Raw genomic sequence first — 12,769 nt, forward strand, 5'->3', positions numbered from 1 at the left:
CCATCACAAATAGAAATTTATTAGAAAGGACATATAGAACTCAAGCTCAAAATATTCTGGGCCTTACCAGGCACCAGAGAGGCCCGAGGAGCCAGGCAGGTTATAGTCCATGGGGTTGCAAAAGAGTCAGACATGACTTAGCGACTAAACAACAATAATATTCTTCATGAAGATCTTTTTTGTACAGTTCTTCCGTGTATTCTTGCCACCTCTTCTTAATATCTTCTGCTTCTGTTAGGTCCAGACCATTTCTGTCCTTTATCAAGCCCATCTTTGCATGAAATATTCCCTTGGTATCTCTAATTTTCTTGAAGAGATCTCTAGTCTTTCCCATTCTGTTGTTTTCCTCTATTTCTTTGCATTGATCGCTGAAGAAGGCTTTCTTATCTCTTCTTGCTATTCTTTGGAACTCTGCATTCAGATGCTTATATCTTTCCTTTTCTTCTTTTCTTTTTGCCTCTCTTCTTTTCACAGCTATTTGTAAGGTCTCCCCAGACAGCCATTTTGCTCTTTTGCATTTCTTTTCCATGGGGAGCCTCTCTAGCATTTATTATTTATAATGATGGCCATTCTATCTGATACAAGGTGATAACTCATTGTAGTTTTGATTTGCATTTCTATTTTAACTAGCAATGTTGAATATTTTTTCTTCTGTATATAGACTATGCATGTCTTCTTTGGAGAAATATCTATTTAGATCTTCTGCCCAGATTGGGTTGCTTGTTTGTTTTTATAGCTGATGAGCTGTTTGTATATTTTGGAAATTATTCCCTTATTGGTCTCAATGTTTGCAAATATTTTCTCCCAGTCTTTAGGTTGCCTTTTTGCTTTGATTATGGTTTCTTTTGCTGTGTAAAACCTTTTAAGTTTAATTAGGTTCCATTTTTTTGTTTTTGTTTTTCTTTCTATTATGAGAGAGATCCAAAAACATACTGGTATGGTTTATGTCACTGACTGTCCTGCCTATGTTTTCCTCTAGAAGCTTTGTAGTTTTATGGTATCTGGGCTTACATTTAGGTCTTTAATCCATTATTGAATATAGTGTTAGAGAATGTTCTAATTTCATTGTTTTACAAGTAGCTGTCCAGTTTCTCCAGCACCATTTACTGAAGAGGCTATATTTGCCCCATTTATATTCTTGCCTCCTTTGTCAAAAATAAGGTACCTATGTGTGCATGAGTTTATTTCTTGTTTATATCTTGTTCCATTGGTCTATATTTCTGTTTTTGTGCCAGGACCATACTGTCTTGATGACTGTAGCTTTGCAGTATGATTTGAAGGCAGGAAGGTCGATTGCTCCAGCTCCATTCATCTTTTTCAAGACTGCTTTGGCTATTCAGGGTATTTTTTGTTTCCATATGAATTGTGAAATTTTTTGTTCTAATTCTGTGAAAAATGCCTACAGTAATTTGATAGGGATTGCACTGAATCTGTAGATTACATTTGGTAGTACAGTCATTTTCACAGTATTGATTCTTCTTAGCCAGGAACATGGACTATCTCTCCATCTGTTTATGTCATCTTTGATTTCTTTCATTATTGTCTTATAATTTTATGTGTACAGTTCTTTTGTCTCCTTAGGTAAGTTTATTCCTAGGTATTTTATTCTTTTTGTTGCAATGGTGAATGGGGTTGATTCTTCAATTTCTCTTTCTGCTTTTTCATTGTTGTTATATAGAAATGCAAGTGATTTCTGTGTATTGATTTTGTATCCTGCAACTTTATTAAATTCATTGATGAGCTCTAGTAATTTTCTGATACTATCTTTAGGGTTTTCTATATACAGTATCATGTCATCTGCAAACAGTGAGAGCTTTACTTCTTTTCCAATCTGGATTCCTTTTATTTCTTTTTATTCTCTTATTGCTGTAGCTAGGGCTTCCAGAACTACATTGATTAACAGTGGCAAAAGTGGACACCCTTGTCTTGTTCCTGATCTTAGGAGGAATGCTTTCAGTTTTTCACCATTGAGAATAATGTTTGCTGTAGGTTTATCATATGTGGCCCTTACTATGTTGAGGTAGGTTCCTTCTATGCCCATTTTTTAAAGAGTTTCAGTCATAAATGCGTGCTGAATTTTGTCAAAGGCTTTTTCTGCATCTATTGAGATGATCATATGGTATTCATCTTTCATTTGTTAATATGGTATATCACATTGATTGATTTGCATATATTGAAGAATCCTTGCATCCATGGAATAAACCCGACTTGATCATGATATATGAGCTTTTTGACGTGTTGCTGAATTCCGTTTGCTAAAATTTTGTTGAAGATTTTTGCATCTATGTTCATCAGTGATAGTGGCCTGTACTTTTCTTTTTTGTGTGTTGTCTTTGTCTAGTTTTGGTATGAGGGTGATGAGTTTGGAAGTGTTCCTTCCTCTGCAATTTTTTGAAAGAGTTTTAGAAGGATAGGCAAGAGCTCTGCATTGTCTGTTGTAACCTCTCCTTTTTAATTTCTAATTCTGTTGATTTGATTTGTCTCTCTTTTCTTTTTTTTGGATGAGTCTGGCTAAAGGTTTATCAATTTTATCTTCTCAAAGAACCAGCTTTTAGTTTCATTAATCTTTACTGTTGTTTCTTTCATTTCTTTTTCATTTATTTCTGCTCTGATTTTTATGAATTCTTTCCTCCTACTAATTTTTGGGGTGTTTTTTTGTTGTTGTTCTCCTTTTTCCAGTTGTTTTAGGTGTAAAGTTAGGTTGTCTATTCGATGTTTTTCTTGCTTCTTGAGGTAGGATTGTATTGCTATAAACTTCCCCCGGGACTGCTTTTGCTGCATCCCGTAGGTTTTGAGTTGTCATGTTTTCATTGTCATTTGTTTCTATAAATTTTTTTATTTCCCTTTTGATTTCTTCAGTAATCTTGGTTATTCAGAAACATATTGTTTAATCTCCATGTGTTTGTGTTTCTTACAGTTTTTTTCTTGTAATTGATATCTAGTCTCATAGCATTGTGGTTGGAGAAGATGCTTGATACAATTTCAATTTTCTTAAATTTACTGAGGTTTGATTTGTGACCCAAGATGTGGTCTATCCTGGAGAATGTTCCATGTGAACTTGAGAAGAAGGTGTATTCTTCTGCACTTGGATGGAATGTATTGAAGATATCAATGAGATCCATCTCATCTAATGTATCATTAAGACTTGTGTTTCCTTGTTAATATTCTGTTTTGATGATCTGTCCATTGGTGTGAGTGGGGTGTTAAAATCTCCTACTATTACTGTGTTATTGTCAATTTCTCCTTTTATGTCTGTTAGTGTTTGTCTTAGGTATTGAGGTGCTCCTATTTTGAGTGCATAGATATTCACAACTGTTATGTTTTCCTCTTGGATCGATTCCTTGATCATTATGTAGTGTCCTTCCTTATCTCTTGTAATCTTTACTTTAAGATTTATTTTGTCTGATATGAGGATTGCTACTCCAGCTTTATTTTGCTTCCTGTTTGCATGGGATATATTTTTCCATCCTCTCACTTTCAGTCTATATGTGTCTTTAGGTCTGTAGTGAGATTCTTATAAATACATATCTATGGGTCTTCTTTTTGTATCCATTTGGCCAGTCTGTGTCTTTCGGTTGGGGCATTTAATCCGTTTATATTTAGAATAATTATTGATATATATGTTCCTATTGTCATTTTCTTAATTGTTTGGGATTGATTTTGTAGGTCTTTTTCTTCTCTTGTATTTCTTGAATATTTAAGTCCCTTTAACATTTGCTGTAAAGCTGGTTTGATGGTACTGACTTCTCTTAACTTTTGCTTGTCTGAAAAGCTTTCTATTCCTCATTCAGTTTTGAACAAGATCCTTGCCAGGTACAGTAATCTTGGTTGTAGATTTTTCCCTTTCAGTATTTTAAATATATCCTGCCATTCCCTTCTGGTCTGCAGAATTTCTGCTGAAAGATCAGCTGTTAAACGTATGGGGTTTCCCTTGTATGTTACTTGTTGCTTTTCCCTTGCTGCTTTTAATATTCTTTCTTTGTGTTTAGTTATTGTTAGTTTGATTAGTATGCGTCTTGGTGTGCTTCTCCTTCAGTTTATCCTGTATGGGACTCTGCACCTCTTGGACTTGATTGACCATTTCTTTTTCCATGTTGGGGAAATTTTCAACTATAACCTTTTCAAAAATTTTCTCATACCCTGTCTTTTCTCCCCTTCTTCTGGAACCCCTATAATTCGAATGCTGGTGCATTTGATATTGTCCCAGAGGTCTCTGAGACTATCCTCAGTTCTTTCCATTTTTTTCACTTTATTCTGCTCTTCAGAAGTTATTTCCACCACTTTATCTTCCAGCTCACTGATTTGTTCTTCCGTTTCAAATATTCTGCTTTTGATTCATTCTAGAGTATTTTTAATTCCAGTAATTGTGTTGTTTGTCTGTTTATTCTTTAATTCTTCTAGGTCTTTGTTAATTAATTCTCGCATTTTCTCCATTCTGTTTTCAAGGTTTTTGATCATCTTTACTATCATTATTCTGAATTCTTTTTCAGGTAGTTTACCTATTTCCTCTTCATTTATTTGGACTTCTGTGTTTCTAGTTTGTTCCTTCATTTGTGTAGTATTTCTCTGCCTTTTCATTATTTTTTTTTAAGTGATTGTGTTTGAGGTCTCCTTTTCCCAGGATTCAAGGTAGAATTCTTTCTTCCTTTTGGTTCCTGCCCTCCTAAGGTTGGTCCAGTGGTTTGTGTAAGCTTCATATAGGGTGAGATTTGCGCTGGTTTTTGTTTGTTTTTCCTCTGATGGGCAAGGCTAAGTGAGGTGGTAATCCTGTCTGCTGATGACTGGATTTGTATTTTTGTTTTGTTTGTTGTTTAGATGAGGCATTATGCACAGGGTTGCTACTGGTGGTTGGGTGATGCTGGGTCTTTTATTCAAGCGGTTTCCTTTGTGTGAGTTCTCACTATTTGATCCTCCCTAGGGTTAGTTCTCTGGTAGTCTAGGGTCTTGGAGTCAGTGGTCTCACTCCAAAGGCTCAGGGCTTGATATTGAGTTTTGCATGGTTCTATACGTTCGTTTCCACTGGTCAGGCACTCCTGTCCACTCTCAACTTGTGTTCTGCATACACTTCTGTGTCTGAAGGTGTATTTCTGATGTATCCATGGGGAGAGATGTACTCCACATCCACCCACTCCTCCATCATCTTCAGAACACTTTTTGAATAATTAAGACATGGGTGGGAAATGTGCCAACTGTGGTGGTCATGAACAGAAATGGAAAAGAGATGAGGTAAAGAGAATTATAGAAGCAGCTTTCCTTCTCAGGACTCCATTTGGAAGAGAAAGGAATGTGAAGCAAAGCCCTCTTTCTTTATGATACTAATCTTTTTTTTTTCTTTTTTCTTTAGGGAATTTGGTCCTCATATTAAATTTGTAAAGTATGGAAAATGTGATTAATGGATAACTGAGTGTTATACTTGCTTATTCTTTTCATGACTTCCGAAAATTATTTCTTTTGAAATTTGAATATGTATATTAAATAAGTAACACACATCTATGCTTTATCCAAATTTGGAACAAAATTGGAAACAAAAGAAAACTAATGGAGAACTGAGTATCACATTTATTACAAATAAACACAATACTGAAAAGGTAGGTATTCATATCTGGGTATTGATTGTTTCAATCTCCTTTCATTTTGCTTGGGTCTGTTATCAAATATGCTTATGAACACTCCCCTGAATCAATTTATCCCAAATTGCTGGTTTATCTGCAAAGTCAGTCCCTGTCCTGCTAATCTCACTTAAAGACATGAACAAAGCAGAAAATATTCCCCTTACACCTGAATACAATTGTTTAAGAATTTCTACCTCAAATTCATGAATGAAGCCCACCTTCAGTAGTGTAGAAAAGAAGGGAATATTAATAGAAGGAATAAATAAGAGTTAAGAGCTTTGGGGAACAAGCATGTTTTTGAGAGAAAGGGAGAAAGTGCTTATAATTTGACCCTCAGTTCAAGCATGCCTAATTCTCACGCCATCCCATCATTCATATTACACCGGTCAATAAATCCTCTTTTCTTTTTTGCTTAACCTGGTCTATAATCTGTCACTTATGGCTGAAAGATCTTAACTAATACAGTGAGGTAAAATCACTATATTTAATCTGGAGAAGTGAAAAATGAGGAGCTCTCTCCTTAGGCTTTTGTGCTCTGTTCCTAGTACCTGGTGCTGCCACTAGATGCCAGCCTCACTGTTCTAACTCACTCTGAGGAACTGAGCCAGCTGAGTTCAGAAAAAGCACATTAAGTCCCTTCATCACCGTTTCAGTACATACACAGTCCGTCTCTGCTAATAGGTGAGACCTTTATCCTCTTATACCTTTCTCCCTGCTGTCTCCAGTGCCCTGTCAGTAGGGTCCATCTGGGTGGCTCTCTGGAGCTGGGGTGATAAAGTTTCAGCTCTCTTGGGTCCCTCAAAGTAAAGAGGCTCTTAAAATACTGACCTTCTCTTATTAATTTTTATCATCTTGTATAGTTGAAGACTACTGCATTATTTCATCTTTCCATCTCTATCTCACAAAAAAATAACAAAAGCAGAATCTTTTCCCCAAACAGGAGGTGGGAGGTACAACTTGTGCTGCTATAGAATAAAAAAGAGAGAAGCATAAAAATTCTTTTACTTTCCCTTCTTCAATAAAAGAGAGAGTCCACAATTATTCCAGTTTAGTAGAGAAATAAACAGGGATAGTTAGAAATCTCTGACTCATAAGTAGCTTCTCTGTACTATGAAAATGCTGCACTGACTAGGAAACAGATATGAACAAACACATGGTACCTAAGCTCATATGAAAAATAAACTGAGAATGGAAATAACCATCTGAAGCTTTAGATGAGAATACAAGTATTCCAGAAAAGGAAGGGGAATACTTACACCTTGGTCCAGCCTTATAAGCAGAGGTAAGTACTGACAATAATTAGCCCATGTTCAGTGAGGACATGCACCATGCCAAGTACTGTCTTTTATTTACTTTGTCTCAGTGAATCCTCTCCACAGTCCTATGAGCCTGCTACCATTGTCATCCTCATTTTACAAATGAGGTAATTAAACTTAGACAAGGTATACTATGCAACCTTGTAGTTTACAAAGGAGGGTTGTAATTTAGACTCAATGACCCTGCTCCTAACCACAACCTTATGTTGTCTACAAACCCAGAAGGGACTAGAATAACAGCCTAGAAGCATTAGTGGACAAATAATGTATCAAAATAAAATTTTGTTTGCAAAATTAGAAACCTCAGTTCTCCTCAAATGGGAGCCAATTTTCCTGCTTATTTTTTTCAGATGTTTAAATTACCTGATACTCACTTTGAATCAGCCTTTTAGATATAATCTGACAACTGTCTGTTTTCTGATCTACAGATCTACTTATTGTCTATAAAACAGTTTAAGAATTTTTTTTTCAGATCACAGGCAAATAAAACCTATTGATTTGTATAACAAACATTTATTGGTGCCTGTACTATGCCAGACACCATTTGAGGTACTAGGCAGATAAAGCCTCTATTCTCAAGGAGTTCACATTCAGATGGCCTTGTGCAAGAGTATAGAGCTGGAGGGAGAATAGTCGTTCAGTTGCTCAGTCATGTCTCTTTGGAATCCATGAACTGCAGCATGCCAGGCTTCCCTGTCCTTCACTATCTCCTGGAGTTTGGACAAATTCATGTCCATTGAGCTGGTGATGCTATCTAACCACCTCATCCTCTGCCACCCCATCCTCCTTTCACTTTCAATCTTTCCCATTATCAGGGTCTTTTCCAATGAGTCAGCTCTTTGCATCAGGTGGCCAAAGTACTGGAGCTTCAGCTTCAGCATCAGCCCTTCCAATAAATATTCATAGCTGTTTTCCTTAGGATCAACTGATTTGATCTTGCAGTCCAAGAGACTCTCAGGAGACTTCAGAACCACAATCCAAAAACATCAATTCTTTAGTGCTTAGCACTTCTTTATGGTCCAACTCTCACATCCATACATGACTACTGGAAAAACCATAGCTTTGACTATACAGATCTTTGGCAGCAAAGTGATGTCTCTTCTTTTTAATACACTAAGTTTTTCATAGCTTTCCTTCCAAGGAGCAAGTGTCTTTTACTTTGACAAGTGCATTCACTGTTCATAGTGATTTTGGAGACTAAGAAAATGAGATCTATCACTGCTTCAACTTTTTCCCCTTCTATTCGCCATGAAATGATGGGACTGGACGCCATGATCTTCATTTTTTTCATGCTGAGTTTCAAGCCAGGTTTTTCATTCTCTTCTTTCACCTCCATCAAGAGGCTCTTCTGTTTCTCTCTGCTATTGCTAAGTCACTTCAGTCGTGTCCGACTCTGTGCGACCCCATAGATGGCAGCCCACCAGGCTCCCCCGTCCCTGGGATTCTCCAGGCAAGAACACTGGAGTGGGTTGCCATTTCCTTCTCCAACTGTTTCTCTCTACTTTCTGCCATTAGAGTGGTATCATCTGCATATCTAAGGTTGCTGATATTTCTCCTGGCAATCTTGATTCCAGCTTGTGGTTCATCTAGCCCCACATTTCACATGATGTACTCTTCATAGAAATTAAATATGCAGGGTGACAATATACAGCCTTGTTAGACTCCATTCTCAATTTTGAACCAGTCCATTGTTCCATGTCCAATTCTAACTGTTGCTTCTTTACCTGGCTACAGGTTTCTTGGAGACAAGTAAGATGTTCTGGTACTCTCATCTTTAAGAATTTTCCAGTTTGTTGTAATCCACATAGTCAAAGACTTTAGCATAGTCAGTGAAGCAAAAGTAGATATTTTTCTGGAATTTCCTTACTTGCTCTATGATCCAATGAATGTTGACATTTTGATCTCTAGTTCCTGTCTTTTCTAAGCCCAGCTCTTTAGAAAACTGTAAATCAGTTCAGAAAATAACAACATTTGTAAAAAGTGTAAACCAATTTTATTGAAAGTCACTCTGTGATAAAATCTGCATGCTCAGTTCTCATCAGTCAGTTCAGTTCAGTTGCTCAGTCATGTCCGACTGTTTGCGACCCCATGAATCACAGCACACCAGGCCTCCCTGTCCATCACCATCTCCCAGAGTTCACTCAGATTCACGTCCATCGAGTCCGTGATGCCATCCAGCCATCTCATCCTCTGTCGTCCCCTTCTTCTCCTGGCCCCAATCCCTCCCAGCATCAGAGTCTTTTCCAATGAGTCAACTCTTCTCATGAGGTGGCCAAAGTACTGGAGCTTCCGCTTTAGCATCATTCCTTCCAAAGAAATCCCAGGGCTGATCTCCTTCAGAATGGACTGGTTGGATCTCTTTGTTGTCCAAGGGACTCTCAAGACTCTTCTCCAACACCACAGTTCAAAAGCATCAATCCTTCGGTGCTCAGCCTTCTTCACAGTCCAACTCTCACATCCATACATGACCACTGGAAAAACCATAGCCTTGACTAGACGGACCTTAGTCGGCAAAGTAATGTCTCTGCTTTTCAATATACTATCTAGGTTGGTCATAACTTTTCTTCCAAGGAGTAAGCGTCTTTCAATTTCATGGCTGCAGTCACCATCTGCAGTGATTTTGGAGCCAAAAAAAATAAAGTTTGACACTGTTTCCACTGTTTCCCCATCTATTTCCCATGAAGTGATGGGACCAGATGCCATGATCTTCGTTTTCTAAATGTTGAGCTTTAAGCCAACTTTTTCACTCTCCTCTTTCACTTTAATCAAGAGGCTTTTTAGTTCCTCTTCACTTTCTGCCATAAGGGTGGTGTCATCTGCATATCTGAGGTTATTGATATTTCTCCTGGCAATCTTGATTCCAGCTTGTGTTTCTTCCAGTCCAGCATTTCTCATGATGTACTCTGCATATAAGTTAAATAAGCAGGGTCACAATATACAGCCTTGATGTACTTCTTTTCCTATTTGGAACCAGTCTGTTGTTCCATGTCCAGTTCTAACTGTTGCTTCCTGACCTGCATACAGATTTCTCAAGAGGCAGGTCAGGTGGTATGGTATGGTCATGGTATTCCCATGTCTTTCAGAATTTTCCACAGTTGCTTGTGATCCACACAGTCAAAGGCTTTGGCAGAGTCAATAAAGCAGAAATAGATGTTTTTCTGGAACTCTCTTGCTTTTTCCATGATCCAGCGGATGTTGGCAATTTGATCTCTGGTTCCTCTGCCTTTTCTAAAACCAGCTTGAACATCAGGGAGTTCATGGTTCACATATTGCTGAAGCCTGGCTTGGAGAATTTTGAGCATTACTTTACTAGCATGTGTGATGAGTGCAACTGTGCAATCAGTTCTTATAGGATATTCATTTTTTTGAATGTCTTGTCATTTTCATGACCCAACTACAATATTTGTGCAAATGATTCCTTGTGCTTTTCCATGACCTGAGCTTCAGTCCCTTCTCTCCAATCTCCTGCTAGACCCTGTATCTGAATTTTCTATCATCATCTTACAATCTAAAGGTCCAAATTCAACCAAGCACCTTGCCACACAAGCCAACTCCTCTTCCTGCTGGCCCAGTTTTAGTCCAAGGAGATTTATTTTGTTATGAGGCTCAAAAATGGTATTCTTCCTTTATCTCCCTAGTGACTCCACCTTTAGCCATAAAGTCACCAAACTCTCAAGTGAAGTTCTTTAACCACTTTTATCTAAAGACCAATTATTTTTTGACATTCAACCCTTCAAAGATCAATAATTTTATACAATGCAAAATCCATTACTAGAAAATAAAAAGATTAAAATTTCTCAAAACAGTCAACATTATTTCTCAAAACAATAGTCAACATTAAATTCACATATAAAATTAATTTTAATAAATTAAGTAAATGCAAATACAGCATAAAAAAGAGAAAAAAATTAGAACACTGTACTTGTTTTTGAAATTGAACAAATAGGTCATTAATATAGTTAATTGCTATTTTTTCACTCACAATGTATTGTTTTTGCAATTATAATTGAGCAAAATAGCAATTCCCAGTAAGAAACACCTATTTGATTATTTTGAAAGAATTGTGTTCTTGTAGTTTTATAGGTTTTAATATGCCCCTTGCTAGTTAACTCATCTAATCTTGTCTCCAGAGGATAAAGCTGCCTCAGAGGATAATGTATGTTTAAAACTTTTTCTGTTTTGTTGTTTTACTTAAATAAAAAACAACCTAAACAATATTTACTTAAGTTTTTTTAGAAGCTATTTAAAGCAATTTCAACAAAGCTCAGGATATTCACTCTTAACTTTTATAGGATATAAAGGAAGTGATGTTGTATTTTTAATTTTTCATCAGTAACCAGTTCCAAAATGAGCTGTGTAAAATTAAAGTTAAATTGAAATTAGATCTGAAAGAAACAGATCTGGATCCACTTCATGTGTAAGTTTCCCATGCATGAAAGAAATAGATCTGGATCCATTCTATGCATGAAACAGAATCCAACAACATACTAAAAAGATCATACATCATGACCAAGTGGGCTTTATCCCAGGGATGCCAGGATTTTTCAACATTTGAAAATCAATCAATGTGATATACCACATTAACAAACTGAAAGATTAAAAACCATACAATTATCTCAATAGATGCAGAGAAAGCCTTTAACAAAATTCAATAGCTATTTATGATAAAAACCCTCCAGAAAGCAGGCACAGAAGGAACATACCTCAACATAATAAAAGCCGTATATGATAAACCCACAGAAAACATTATTCTCAATGGAGAAAAACTGAAAGCATTCCCCCTAAAGTCAGGAACAAGACAGGGGTTCCCACTCTCACCACTATTATTCAACATAGTTTTGGAAGTTTTAGCCACAGCAATGAGAGAAGAAAAAGAAATAAGAGAAATCCAGATTAGAATAGAAAAAGTAAAACTCTCACTGTTTGCAGATGATATGATCCTCTAAATATAAAACCCTAAAGACACCACTAGAAAAATGCTAGAGCTAATCAATGAATACAGTAAAGTTGCAGGATATAAAATTAACATACAGAAATCCCTTGCATTCCTATACACTAACAATGGGAAAACAGAAAGAGAAATTAAGGAAACAATTCCATTCACCATTGTGAGGAAAAGAATAAAATACTTAGCAATAAATCTACCTAAAGAAACAAAAGACCTATATGTAGAAAACTAGAAAACACTGGTGAAATAAATAAAAAATGACACAAATAGATGGAGAAATATACCATGTTCATGGTCAGAAGAATAAATATAATGAAAATGAGTATACTACCCAAAGCAATCTACAGATTCAATGCAATTCCTATCAAGCTACCAACAATATTTTTCACAGAACTAGAAAAAATAATTTCACAATTTGTATGGAAATATAAAAAAACCTCAAACAGCCAAAGCAATCTTGAGAAAGAAGAGTGGAACTGGAGGAATCAACCTGCCTGACTTCAGACTTTACTAACAAAGTTACAGTCATCAAGACAGTATGGTATTGGCACAAAGACCAAAATATAGATCAATGGAACAAAATGGAAAGCCCAGAGATAAGTCTATGCACCTATGGACACCTTACCTTTGACAAAGAAAGCAAGAATATACAATGGAATAAAGACAATCTCTTTAACAAATGGTGCTGAGATAACTGGTCAACCACCTGTAAAAGAATGAAACTAGAACACTTTCTAACACCATACACAAAAATAAACTCAAAATGGGTTACAGATCTAAATGTAAGACCAGAAACTATAAAACTCTTAGAGGAAAACATAGGAAAAACACTCTCTGACAAAAATCACAGCAAGATCCTCTATCACCCGCCTCCCAGAGTAGAAATAAAAGTA

This window comes from Ovis canadensis, chromosome 5 (assembly GCF_042477335.2).
Source record: "Ovis canadensis isolate MfBH-ARS-UI-01 breed Bighorn chromosome 5, ARS-UI_OviCan_v2, whole genome shotgun sequence".
Classification (NCBI taxonomy): domain Eukaryota; kingdom Metazoa; phylum Chordata; class Mammalia; order Artiodactyla; family Bovidae; genus Ovis; species Ovis canadensis.